The sequence below is a fragment of the Callospermophilus lateralis genome, unplaced genomic scaffold (assembly GCF_048772815.1).
Source record: "Callospermophilus lateralis isolate mCalLat2 unplaced genomic scaffold, mCalLat2.hap1 Scaffold_63, whole genome shotgun sequence".
NCBI classification, from domain to species: domain Eukaryota; kingdom Metazoa; phylum Chordata; class Mammalia; order Rodentia; family Sciuridae; genus Callospermophilus; species Callospermophilus lateralis.
The window spans coordinates 10,324,203-10,336,402 of record NW_027514713.1 but is presented as its reverse complement, the minus strand read 5'-3'; the positions used below and the strand labels follow the sequence as shown (position 1 = coordinate 10,336,402).

The window sequence follows — 12,200 nt, the reverse complement described above, 5'->3', positions numbered from 1 at the left end:
GCCACGGAAGACACAGAGCAGGGTGGACCTGGGCGTGGTGGGTGGAGAGCTGGGGTTGTATTGTTAGGTGAGTTCATTGATATGAAGGGAAATAACTCCCTCTGCAGGTTAGATGTTTTGTGTTTAAACTTGACTTCCATGGATATCCAATTTTGTAAGGAATTCAATCTTTCTTAGAAGGAGGATGGTTCTGGGGATCTGTGATACTGTGAAATATACTTGTGTTTACCCTCACTTCCTGACACACCACTCATTGACATCTCTGAAGTTATGGTGTCTTTTCATAGGCTAATGCGTTGCTTGCTGCCTGGCAGCCCCTAGGTAGCTTCACGGTGGGCAGGTCACCTGAAACACCAAGCCAACCAAGATTGTAGGGTTGAGACATTCAGTCCCACATCCCAACCTCAGGGGACAGGAGAGGGGCTAAAGATTAAGGTGATTGCTAATGGCCAATGATTAAGTCAGTCATGCTTATGTTTGGAAGCCAAGGTAAAACCCTCAAAGAACTAGGTTCAGAGAACTACTGCTTAGCTAGGCACATGGAGTTTCCTCGAGTGGCACACCTGAAGAAGGGTATGGTAGTTCACCTCTTATCTCACACCTTGACTGTGCATCTCTTTATCTGTATCCTTTGTAATATCCTTTACAAAAAACTAGTAAATTTAAGTGTTCCCTGAATTCTGTGAACACCTCAAGAAAATTAATCAAACCCAAGGAGGAAAACCTGATTTATATTCAAGTAGTCAAAGCACAGATAAAGTGACCTGAGGGTTGTGATTGTTATCTCTAGTGTGTGTGTGTGTGTGTGTGTGTGTGTGTGTGTGTGTGTGATAGTCTTCGGGACTGAACCCTCAACCTTGAGATCTGACAGTATCTCCAGGTTGGCAGCATCTGAACTAAATTGGATTAGAGGATACTTAGCTGATGTCTGCTGCTACAGAACTGTTTGCTTGCTTTCCTGTGGAGAGAAACCCCTATACCTTTTAGGGTCATAGAAGTCCTCTGTGTGGATTGAAGGGTGAAAACAGACTGCATTTTCAACACAGTAGCCCTTTGCCCCAACCCAACAACTAAGACCAGTCCCTCTGGGGACTGAGTGGCTGTTGTGAGGTGCACCAATAAATAAAGTTTGGTTCTGTAATTATGGGTCATGTGTTACCCTAAACAGGAGAAGCTCAGCGAATGTGTAATAGAAAAGGAAGAAAAAGGTCCCAGTTCTGAGTTTGCCCCTGAGGTTGACAGATTGGCCAAGATGGGAATACTGGGGATGAAGTAAACCTTCCGAGATTCAGTTGGCACCTTCAATGTACCCACCAGTGTCACAGACTTGGTAACAAATCCAGGACTTCACAAGATGTGGGAGGGTGAGAAGTGTGGAGAAGAGCGACATCTGCTGGCCCACACTGGGAATTCAGCTCTGCGAACACGCCATCTTGCTGAGGACAGAACAGATCTCATTCCTGTGACAGCAGCCAGATATTCCAGTTAGTGTGTTTTTCCATCAAAACTGTTACAAATTTCCAAAAGCTAAAGTTGTCTAAAGCAAATTTGGCACACATTTCTAGGCCAAGTCAGTCTAAATGACAGCAAAATGAGGCAGGAAAGAGTCAGGTGGACCCACTAAGAACAAGATCATATCAAAGATGAGGATAAAATTAGAAGTTGAAGGGACCCTAAGTGATTCCGTTTGATTTTGAAAAGTGACAATAATTTCAATGTGTAAGAAGTTAGCAGAGACAGAAACTAATACACAAAGTATTCATCCTTTTCCCCCATCCTTGCTTTTTACAGAAAATTCATTTTCTTTTTATTGCTCGGTTAAGCTGATCAATATAATCCAAGGAGAGTGTGAAGTGAGTTTTGTAGTGTATTTGAGGGTGTCACAGGCAAATATACAGGATTTTCAGATGCTTATGGCATAAATGTTTTCAATGTGTCGATTAACAACAGCAATAAACAAAACACAATACTTAAAAATTAAGTTTATGTTAGTGAACATTTAATAAGTACTTATAAAGGGGGATATTTATAGCTTAGTTAATTAAATTTCCTAGACAGCTTCCCAGTATATTTATAAATTTAATGCACCATATTTGATTTCTTCACCAGCAAATTGTCTAACAGATCTTTTCATGTACTTAGGTAATCACAAATCAAAGAAATTGCATTTATATATTGACTACTAAGTTTTTCTCATAATGTTTGCAAAGAGTAAAATTCCTTTTATAATTTTCAGCTTAAAAATCAAAATTCTGTTGGAAAAAAAATTTCCCTGCAAGTATCTCTTGGTTTAGCGTACTTAATTGGTCAAGAGAATAGATGATTTCAATAGTGAGAGAGATATTCAGAGCATCATTCAGATGGGCTGGGAGAAGACTGTGCTGCTTTGCAGTGTTTGCTCCATGTTTACCCAAAGAAGTTTCCTATCTGAGCTTTGGAGCTTTGACTCCGTTATGATATGTATATCTCTAAGGGTCCTTTCACTTTCTGCTGTTGAAAGCATCTAACAAGTCGGTTGTCATACATACCATTGGGCATTTGTATAAATACAGAGATAAGATTTCTGCCCCCATTGAATTTGGTTACTCTGTGGATTCTATTCTTTGTGATATCAAACAGAAAAGAAATAAGAACTTGCATAAACTATTAAATGAAGGGGAAAATGAGAAATAAATTGAAAGGGAAAATAAAAAATAGGAGTCCTCATTTCCATATCAGATTGAACCCATGGAATATTAAAGAAACTAAGCTCTCTTCATGAAATATGCCAACAGTTTAGAGTATTGGGGTCTCTTTCCTTAAAGTATAATGGAAATTTCTTCTTAACTAGGGAACTTTTGGACAATCACGTGTAAAACATATATTGGAGCTTAAATAAATATTAATTTTTTTTCTTTTAAAAACCTCCGAGAATTCTTTTCTTTTTTTTCCCCCCTCGGTGCTGGGGATTAAACTCAAGGCCTTGCATACACTAGGCACTCTACCACTAAGCTATTCCCCCCAGGCCCACAATTCTAAATCACTTGTTTATTAGACATTTTAGACTTAGAATTGCATTACTAATTTATTAAGTACTCAAATATGCCAAATATTCTTAACTATGTACTCAAAATATTAAATATACAAAAATATTTCTCCAGTAGAAAAATATTAAATGACATGTATTTTCTTTATTTCAATATCCCAATTCTTACTTCTATCTTCATTGAACTAGAGCCCCTTCATCACTAAAGGAAAAATTTTTGCATTTTGATATAATTCAGAGTCACAAAATATCAGGCATTTGCTAAATTGGTAGTTACAGACACCTAGAATAATGATGGCTTTGAAATGTTAGAAATGCGTTTTCTTTCAACTAAAAAGATCTATTTCTGCCAAGATTAAATCTTTCCAGAGAGGTTCACAAAATCTAATTGGTCTTGCAGGTCCTTTCCGCTTGATCTACCTTCTACTGAATTTGACATCAGTCCTTCTCTCAATGTTCTGGGCTCCTCTTAGTTTCCTATTGTGTCATGCTTGGTACATAGATTCCATCCTAAAGAGTGCCTCAAGGTGGCCACTATGACATTCTCATTACAGGCAGAAGAAGGAAGGAGAACCAAAAAATGTCTAGGTTGCGTTAAACTAATCCCTTTTCTTCAAGGGGTTTTCTCAAAAGTACTACCCATCAATTTCTATTTATATACCGTTGCTGAGAGCATAGTCATGTAGCTATCCCTGTCTACAAAGGGGTGGAGAGAAATCTGGTCACATTGCTGCTCCCTGATGTTACTCAACAAGACAGGGAGATTGACTGGCAGGCAACCAGCCATCTCTTACACCCTGTCCAGCACCACGGATTTCCTGTGCCTTTGGACCAATGTTGCATACAGAGAAGAGGTTTTGGCTGAGACCTTTTCATACCAATAGAGACCCCAAATCCATGTCCTATAAGTTAGCTGGGTTTTCAGTTCACTGTCCTTGGATACAAATTACATCTCAACAAAATGCCAAGTCTGGTTGGATGTTATGACCACCCCTCACCTGTTCTCTACCAGACCTCTTTGCTAATAGATTGTATTCAACTAATTACTTCCCAATTTTCCTTCGTATTGTTAGCTGACAGGTGCACAGCTGTCATAGATATTGACACAGCATGACTGTCGCCTCTAGATCAGAAGACACAGCTTCTGGGGGCTTCCCAAGGAAGAGAGGAGAATTGAATACACGTAAGGACGAGCAATAGAAGACTCTGGAAGGTAGGAGGGTGGAAAAGAGAAGTGAGGAGACTGGGATTGGAAATCTAGAGTGAGATCAGGAAACGGAAGACTTGGGGAAAAAAAAGAGATTTGAAGCAAACAAGTGTTATGATGAGGGATCTTTGGTAAGAGAGGTCTCTCAAAGCGAATTTTAGAAGGTTTTGCTGTGTGCTGTGTCTTGCAATATCTATCACATTTTACCATCGCTCCCCTTTGCTACCTCCTCTAGAGCCAGTCTTTAAAGATCTGTGCTACTGATCAATACTTCTGAGGATTGCTTATCTGTACTTTTCCAAGGAGCTTCCTTATAAATTTTTTTTTAATTTTTATTTTTTATTATTTTTATGCAGTTCTGAGGATCCAACGCATGGCCTCCCATGTGCTGAGCAAGTACTCTACCCCTGAGCTACAACTCCAGCCCCCGTAAAAAGGGTTTTGATGAGAAAGCAGAGATCTACATTATTGGGGTTCAGTTACAACATGACCTGTGGTTACCCAACATCTGCCCAACTGAACTAAGTGAGGACACAGCTGTGGCTGGTAGGCTCCACACAACCTCCAGATAAGTTGTAGGAAATACAAAGCTCATGCCTGTTTCTTTTCTAGAGCTCTGGGCAGCGACAGACTGACAGAAGTTCTCCATTTGACCAAGGCATAGTAGGTTAGAGGTGGCGCTGTGGGGACATCAAAGAACAAAGAGTCCATTAGTCAGCAAACATTTATCAGAAAAATATTGCAAGTATTATTCTATATACTGGAGGAAAAATGGTGAGCGAAAGAGATAGCATCCCTCCCTGCAGGAACCTTTATTTAGTGAGCCCGTGGCAACCCCATTGCATCTCCTGTGGGGGCCACATTGAGAACAAGGAAGCCAATTTGATGGAGGATGACCTGAGGCCTATGAGAATATGGACCCCTTAACGGATGTCAGCACGGAGGGGTGATTTAGCTGCAGTTCAGACGCCATGATCCAGAAGCCGACATGGATAGAAAATGACTGCTGAAGACCAGGTCCCCAATTTATTGCCCTCTTGCACTGCATAAATGCCCCTGATCTTGGAGTCATCCTCATAAGTGAGAAGGAAAACCACTGGATCAAGCCAAAAAACTAAGAGATAGCTGAAATTAACTTGAATTGGAAAGGTTAATGTCTATTTACTTATTTGTCAATAGGTCAGATGGAGATCAGAGATAGCAATTACCTTATCCAAATACTAAGAAAGTTGTCATTGTTGAAGACTTTCATATATTTTTACCCAGGGCATCTGATTACAAATCTCATTGGACAGGGATCTTCTAGAATAACCTTGAGGTCAGTATATTGCCTGATAATTAAGATTAGCATTTGGATTGGCATTAACACAGATTCTAAGCTATATTATTATTATTATTTTTGGCAGTGCTGGGGACAGAACTCAGTCCTTTTCATGCTAGGTAGCACTGCACTACTGAGATGCACCCCAGCCCCAAGAGAGATTATCAGGATCATTGATTTTCTCATGTGATTTTGGATTAGATAAGTCTAATATTAGAAAACTTACTTTTACATTTCTGCTGACTGAAGGATCACTGCAGATGTAAGAAAGTGGTTCTAATTTTTCAAGGCGGTTTAGGTGAATTCTAATAATAGAGTGTGATTACACTTATAAGGAGTTTTAGAGGTAGCATGGGAGCTAGATCTAAGTATAGAAAATGCCAAAGATACCCTTGCTTAGGATTGATGCCTTGACATTTGAATGTCTTAAAAAACATTGGCTTCAATTTTAAGGCTAAGAATGGTATCAAGTGCTGACTCCTTAAGGTTTATAGCAACAGTAAAAATGTTCAGATGCAAACGTTCACTTTATTGTCTTCTTGGTGTTGTACTGAGACAAAGAGAGCTAAAAGACAACTTGCCATGCAACCAAATGTCCAATAAGTTGGGATCCAGTTGAGAGAGCAATTCGAGTTGCCAATCATGGTTTCAGGCTTACAGATGAGTAAACTCGGGCTGATAAATGGTGGAAGCAGAAAGTGTGTTAGAAAGTTCAAGGAATTAAAAGCTGTGCTCAGATGTCTCAATGGCAGCATTCAACATTTCAGAAACAGAGCCGTTCTGGCCAAGGACCAAGCCCAGGTCGTGAGACTGGGAGAGGGTGAAGGTGAAAGTTGTAGAATTTAAGGAAGTGAGCAGAGGACAGCACTGAGACTTGGCCAGCTAGAACAGATGGCATGGGACTCAGTGGGAGGCGGTGTCCCAAGCTGTGTGGAGGTAGACACTTGCCAAGACCACAGTGCTATCTGACACACATCAGTGTGGGAGGCACTCTGCTGGGCACTAAATTATTTGGCACCAAGGTAAACTCCCATCCACAACAATATTTGATTAGTTCCCAAATTTCTGGTGATAGGAGCTCCCCCGGCTCACACCTGGGTGAGATGTTATGCTCCCAATCACCACCCCCCTCCCCATTTGATTGTCCTACTTTCAGTAACCTAAAGGAAGTGGGGAACTTACAGAGCCCCCTAAGCCTCTTTCCTTTTACCTAAATTTCTATGGATCTCATATGTCAGTTACTAGGCTGTGGAGGAGAAAACCATCTATCTTAAATGCTCCCCACTTATATTCCTAGCACTTGGCCTGAAATACACAGTTGCTGAATGAATGAATGAATGAATAATGTGTTCACAGCCAGAGAACCCCACAAAATTTTAGAAACCCTAGAAATGGCATCTCTTGACTGTGCTCCTTGTCCATTATGGCCACATGGGCTAATATGGGCTGGGGGAGAGAGGTAGGGTTTCCAGGAAGTGTTGCCACGTGACCTATTAATTGATTCTGCATTATTTATGATTGATTGGCTGTTATTAATGTTTTTTTTTTAAATCACTAAATATCAGAGTTGCTTATTGAAAAAAAAATCTCATTACTCATGGGAAAGACATCCTAAGGAGACTTCAACTTCCACAGCGACCCTGTCAGTCAGGGGGCCCTCGTGGATGCTGAGGAGCACACAGGACATCTGAGCTGTGACCTCCTTCAACAAAGCCGTAATGTTCTCCTATTCTTCAGGTATCTGCAGTGAGGGATCCAAAGAGGACAGGCAATGGCAGCTCAAAGAGTAGAGTCCACGGGAAGAAACCCTGTCAGTCTGGCTGCCTGTGTGTATTTATCTGTCTGTTTATGTCCTGCTGGTCTGTCAAGGTCTCCAAGGAGACAGAATCAATAGGATGCATGGAGGTGAGATGTGACAGGTAGGTGACTGATAGATGATAGATAGATAGATAAATGGATGACAGAGGGCTTATTAAACAACCTTGTTCACATTGTTATGGGGGTAGAGAAATTCCATGACAGACTGCAAGCTGGAGACCCTGGAACGCTGGTCGTACACCCAAGTCCAAGTTGAAAGGCCCTAAAACCAGGAAAGTTGATTTGGCCAAAGGCCTGATAACCCAGGAGGATGGAGTCCCAAAGCCAGAAAGCCCAGAGTTCTGATGTCCTATGACAGGAGGAGAGCATTCCAACTCTGGGACAGAAAGAAAGAGAAGAAATCCTTTCTTTCCTTTTTTGATCTATTTAGGTCCCGAGCTGACTGGACGATGCTCACCCACACTGAAGACTGATCTTCCCAACTCGGCCCACCCGCTCACAGGAGTCTCCTCTGGAAATACCCTCACCGATACCTCCAGAAGTAATGTTTACCAGTTAGCTATCTAGGCATTCCTTAATCCTGTCAGGGCAATGCCTAAAATTAACTTTTAAATAGCTGCCCCTATGGTTCAGGGGTGCTCTGCCCTGGAATTTCACCCTGTGCTATTCTGGACTTAATTGGAATTATCCTTGAACAGAAGCATTAAGGCTCAGAGGCCCAGAGCCTGAGCTCTGGAGGTGGGAAGACCCAATTTCAGTTGTGATTCAGTCACTCTCTAGCTGTGTGACCTCCAACAAGACACCTGGGCCCTTTCTCCTCATTTCTTTGCATAGGATTCACACTTCATTTTCCCATGATGATCAGTTTCCATTTCTGCCTCTTACTAAATACACATTGAACTAATTTAATCTTGCTTAATCCACCTTCGTGTTCCTCTTTTCAATGGAAATTCAAAAGTGGCAGCAAAGCCAGTTAATATGTTGACATCTCAGAGAAGCTCCAAGCAGGGGTGGCCTGGCTCACTACCAAAGTGACTTGGCCTTGCACAGGCCCCATGTGCTAAACTCATGAAAGAGGTCTCAGAGAGCCCCGGTTAAGAGTTCACATTCTGATCATGTCAGAATAAGTGGTTCCGGGTAGGGCCATGGGAAGAGAGGAGCCTTCTGGGAAGCTGGCCCCAGACTGGGAAGTGTCCCTGAGGTTACTGGACATCACTGCACTCTGCTGCCCCTGCCTGGGGGAAGGGGTGTTGTAACAGTGGTGACATGAGAGTCCCCTAAGGAGTCACATGCACAGCTCACCCCTGGTGCTTCTTCCCCAGCCTTGGGAATACTGAGCCGTGAAATTCCAGTCCCTCCTCTTTGTCCTAACCAACCCCAATGTCTCTCTTCATGAGGACCTGCCAATATTTTGTGTACCCACATGATTTTTTCCCATGTTATCTGGGTGTGAGTGTCTGCTTCCTTTTCTCGGGGCCCTTGTTTTTCTTTTATCAACTGGGATATGCCACTCTTCCTGGAAAAGAAGTTAGGAATGGAATAAAGAGATGATCATGGTGAAATCTATCACAACTATTGCACTTTTGTTAATTTATTGAGTCATGTATTTTATTAAAGTTTCCCCTCCTGGATCCAGTGGAGGATGCCGTTTACTCCTCTAACTGTTATGGCTCCTTCAATCTGGAGCATTTCCACAGTGTTTGGTTTTTCCATATCATTGGCATTTTAAAAACTATTATCCCCTTGTCTCCATTTTCTTTTCTTTTTTGAGGATGTGTCTTATTGTTCTTTTTAACATTTTGTTTTAGTTGTAGTTGGACACAATATCTTTATTATATTTTTATGTGGCACTGAGGATCAAACCCAGCGCCCCGCATGTGCCAGGCGAGCGCTCTACCGCTGAGCCACAACCCCAGCCCCCAGGATATGTCTTAATTTGAATCTGATGTTTCATATGAATTCTCAGCCAGAAAACTATGAAGGTGATGCTCTTCTCCATGCTGAGGCCCATGACGCCCAAGTGCTCCTCCAACAATGTCGATTTTCATCATTCAGTTCAGGTGATGTCGTTTCCCCTGATAAGTCATTTCAGGGGAGATACTTTAAGACCAACAAGCCTCATGCTCTGCCTCACACATTCACTCTGCTGGTTGCCTAAGCCCATCTTTACCATGAGGGTGAAAATGTGATGATTTCCCGTCCTTCAGCAATCTCTGAACATTTGCCACTTGGTATTTATTCAGCATTTACACTGTAAGCAAGAGTCTTTCCTTTTCCGTCTTATGAACTTTGGTATCAACCTAACTCAATGATGAGACTTCTTAACCAAAAGTGTGGTTGTCTTTCCACGTACTCAAGTCCACTTTTGCCATGCACCAGAGTTGAAAAGGATCCTGTGTATTATGGAGAGCCCTGTGGAACGTGGCTGCCAGGTGGTTATCCAGCTTTATCTTGGGTACCTGTGGTAATGGGGGACACAGTTATGTGCTGTTAGAAAGTTCCTATGTGAGTAAAACTCTCTGCTCCCTGGGACCTACAGATGCTCATGTGTGGCCTGCGGTTTGTATGGAAGGTGCAGTCCTGGGCCTGGGGACACACCTGGGCTTGTAAAGTGTCTGTCAACTCCGACGTTCACAGAGGCACTAGAGGAAAGCCAGGTGCCTTGTGGAGAGCATTCGACAGAGCCCAGGCCTGTCCCTATCTGGGTTGCTCACCTGGCTCACGGGCTCAGACAGACCACCTGGAAGTGCCAGAGAAACCTGCAGAGTCACCTGTGATGATGGTTCTGGATTCTGGAAGGATAATAATATCTACACCTGGATCTTTTTCCTCCCTCCCTTCCTTCCTTCCTTCCTTCCTTTTTAATGGAGAAGGAGGGGGCAGGGCTAAGGGAACATAAAAGCTCATTAAACTTGAAGCAGTGAAATGTTCCTAGGAGCACCTGCCTGGTATCAGAAGACTTGGATTTCCTCCTGGCTCTTTCAGTCCCAGGGTAGAGGATGCTCTCACCACTGCCCAGTGCTTCCCAGATCTCTTTGCGTTGAGGTCTGTTTAAAAGCAGGACATGAAGGGGTAACTGACCTGGGTCCTCCGAGGCAGGGGTCCAGCCCCTGGGGGCTGCTTGCTGGAGGGAGTGGCTCAGTGGAACCTGGACCAGCCTTAGCTTGTGGGAGAGGCTGGACCCTGACCTCGGTTGCCTTCTACATTGATTCTGACACCCAGTACTAATCCTCTCATAAACCCTCCATTTCCCAAGGATTCCGCTCCTTTTCTTTGACCTAAAAGCTCAAGACCCTTTAAATGAGGCCAGAGACCCTCCACCCTGTGCTGCAGAGGCCCAGCCTCTGGGCCCCCTGGCCTTCACCTCCCTGGACCTCTCCAGTCCCCTGCTCCTCTGACCTTCTATTTCCATTCTCACTTCCCTCTCCCAGGCGGTCTCCTTGCTCTGTGGTTCTTGACTCTCGGTTCTTACTTTTTACCCACCTTCCTTCCTTTTCCTCCACAGTTCTTCTCTCATGGTCCCTCCTTCAGTCCTTCTTGGATGGCAGGAGCAGTCCCAGGGAGGGTCCTCACCTGCATCTCGCCCCGGTGCAGAACAGGCTGGGGCTGTGCCCAGTCTCTAGGGAGGGGCCTCAGTCACTGAGACACTGCCTCAGAAGCCACTAGGAATGTGGGGACATGCCCACCCCAGACACCTCCTTCCTCACTGTCCTCTGTCTCTTCAAAATACAGGGTGTGGATTGGGGATCTCAGGTACTCTCCTTCAGGTTCTTCTAAATTAATTTTCTCTCCTTCTCTCCTCTCTCTCTCTCTCTCTCTCTCTCTCTCTCTCTGTGTGTGTGTGTGTGTGTGTGTGTGTGTGTGTGTGTATGTGTATGTGTGTGTACTGGAGTGTGAATCTGGGAATGCTTTACCACTAACCTACATTCCCAGCCCTTTTAATTTATTTTATTTTTTTAAACCGACTCTTGCTATGCTGCCCAGACTGACTGGCCTTGAACTTGCAATACTCCTGTTTCAGATTCCCAGGTCACCAGGATTACAGGTGTGTTGCCGCTGCTCCCTGTCCTGCCTTGCATTGAGCAAGGCACTCTTCCTGATTTTAGTGGGACTGCTCTTAATGCTTCCTCATTACATTTTGGATTTAGGTAAATATTTTTAACATGTTAAGAAATTACCCATGATTTCCTATTTTCTCAAGAGATTTTGTGCAGAATGGATATTGTTTCCTCAATGGCTTTTTTTCATCATCTATGAAGGTAAATCACATTTATCTCTTTTAATTCTATTTCTATGCCAAATCACATTAATCTATTTTTCAAAATAAACCATCTTCAAATCTCTCGTATAAGCCTTGCTTGCTTGGTCATGGTGTATTTAGATTATTTATTAATCTCGATTGCTTAAGCCACTCCCTGTGCTCCAATATGGATTGTTTGACAGGCTTTGTTCTAAATTTAGACCTTCTATAAGATTATCATTTTCATATGAAGTAAAGCTCCTGCTCTGGTTACTCCAGAGTAAACTATTTAATTCAGGGGCTTATGAGAGAGAGGGAGAGAAAAAGTAAATATGGATCTGCTCTGGGATTGAGAAATGTACCAGGGTATTGTCATGTCTTATTGGCAATATCTTGCCCCTGCAGTGAAGGAATTCATTAAAAGTGGCTAAATCCATGTTCTGTGATGAGATGTATATACGGGAACACAAATATACATCTTACCTAGCAACTAAGTATAAGATTTAGTTGCTTTTTGGTGCTTAATTTAGTGTTTCCTCTCTTAGAAAATGTTGAATTCTTCTTAATTAGTTTGACCAATTACTTTTCA

General features: G+C 42.7%; 1 pseudogene; it reads left to right on the top strand.

The window, feature by feature from the left end:
- The first annotated feature begins 1,354 nt into the window (after positions 1-1,354).
- The window catches only part of LOC143389696 (CD5 antigen-like), a 43,928-nt pseudogene continuing 33,082 nt past the window's right edge, over positions 1,355-12,200 (top strand).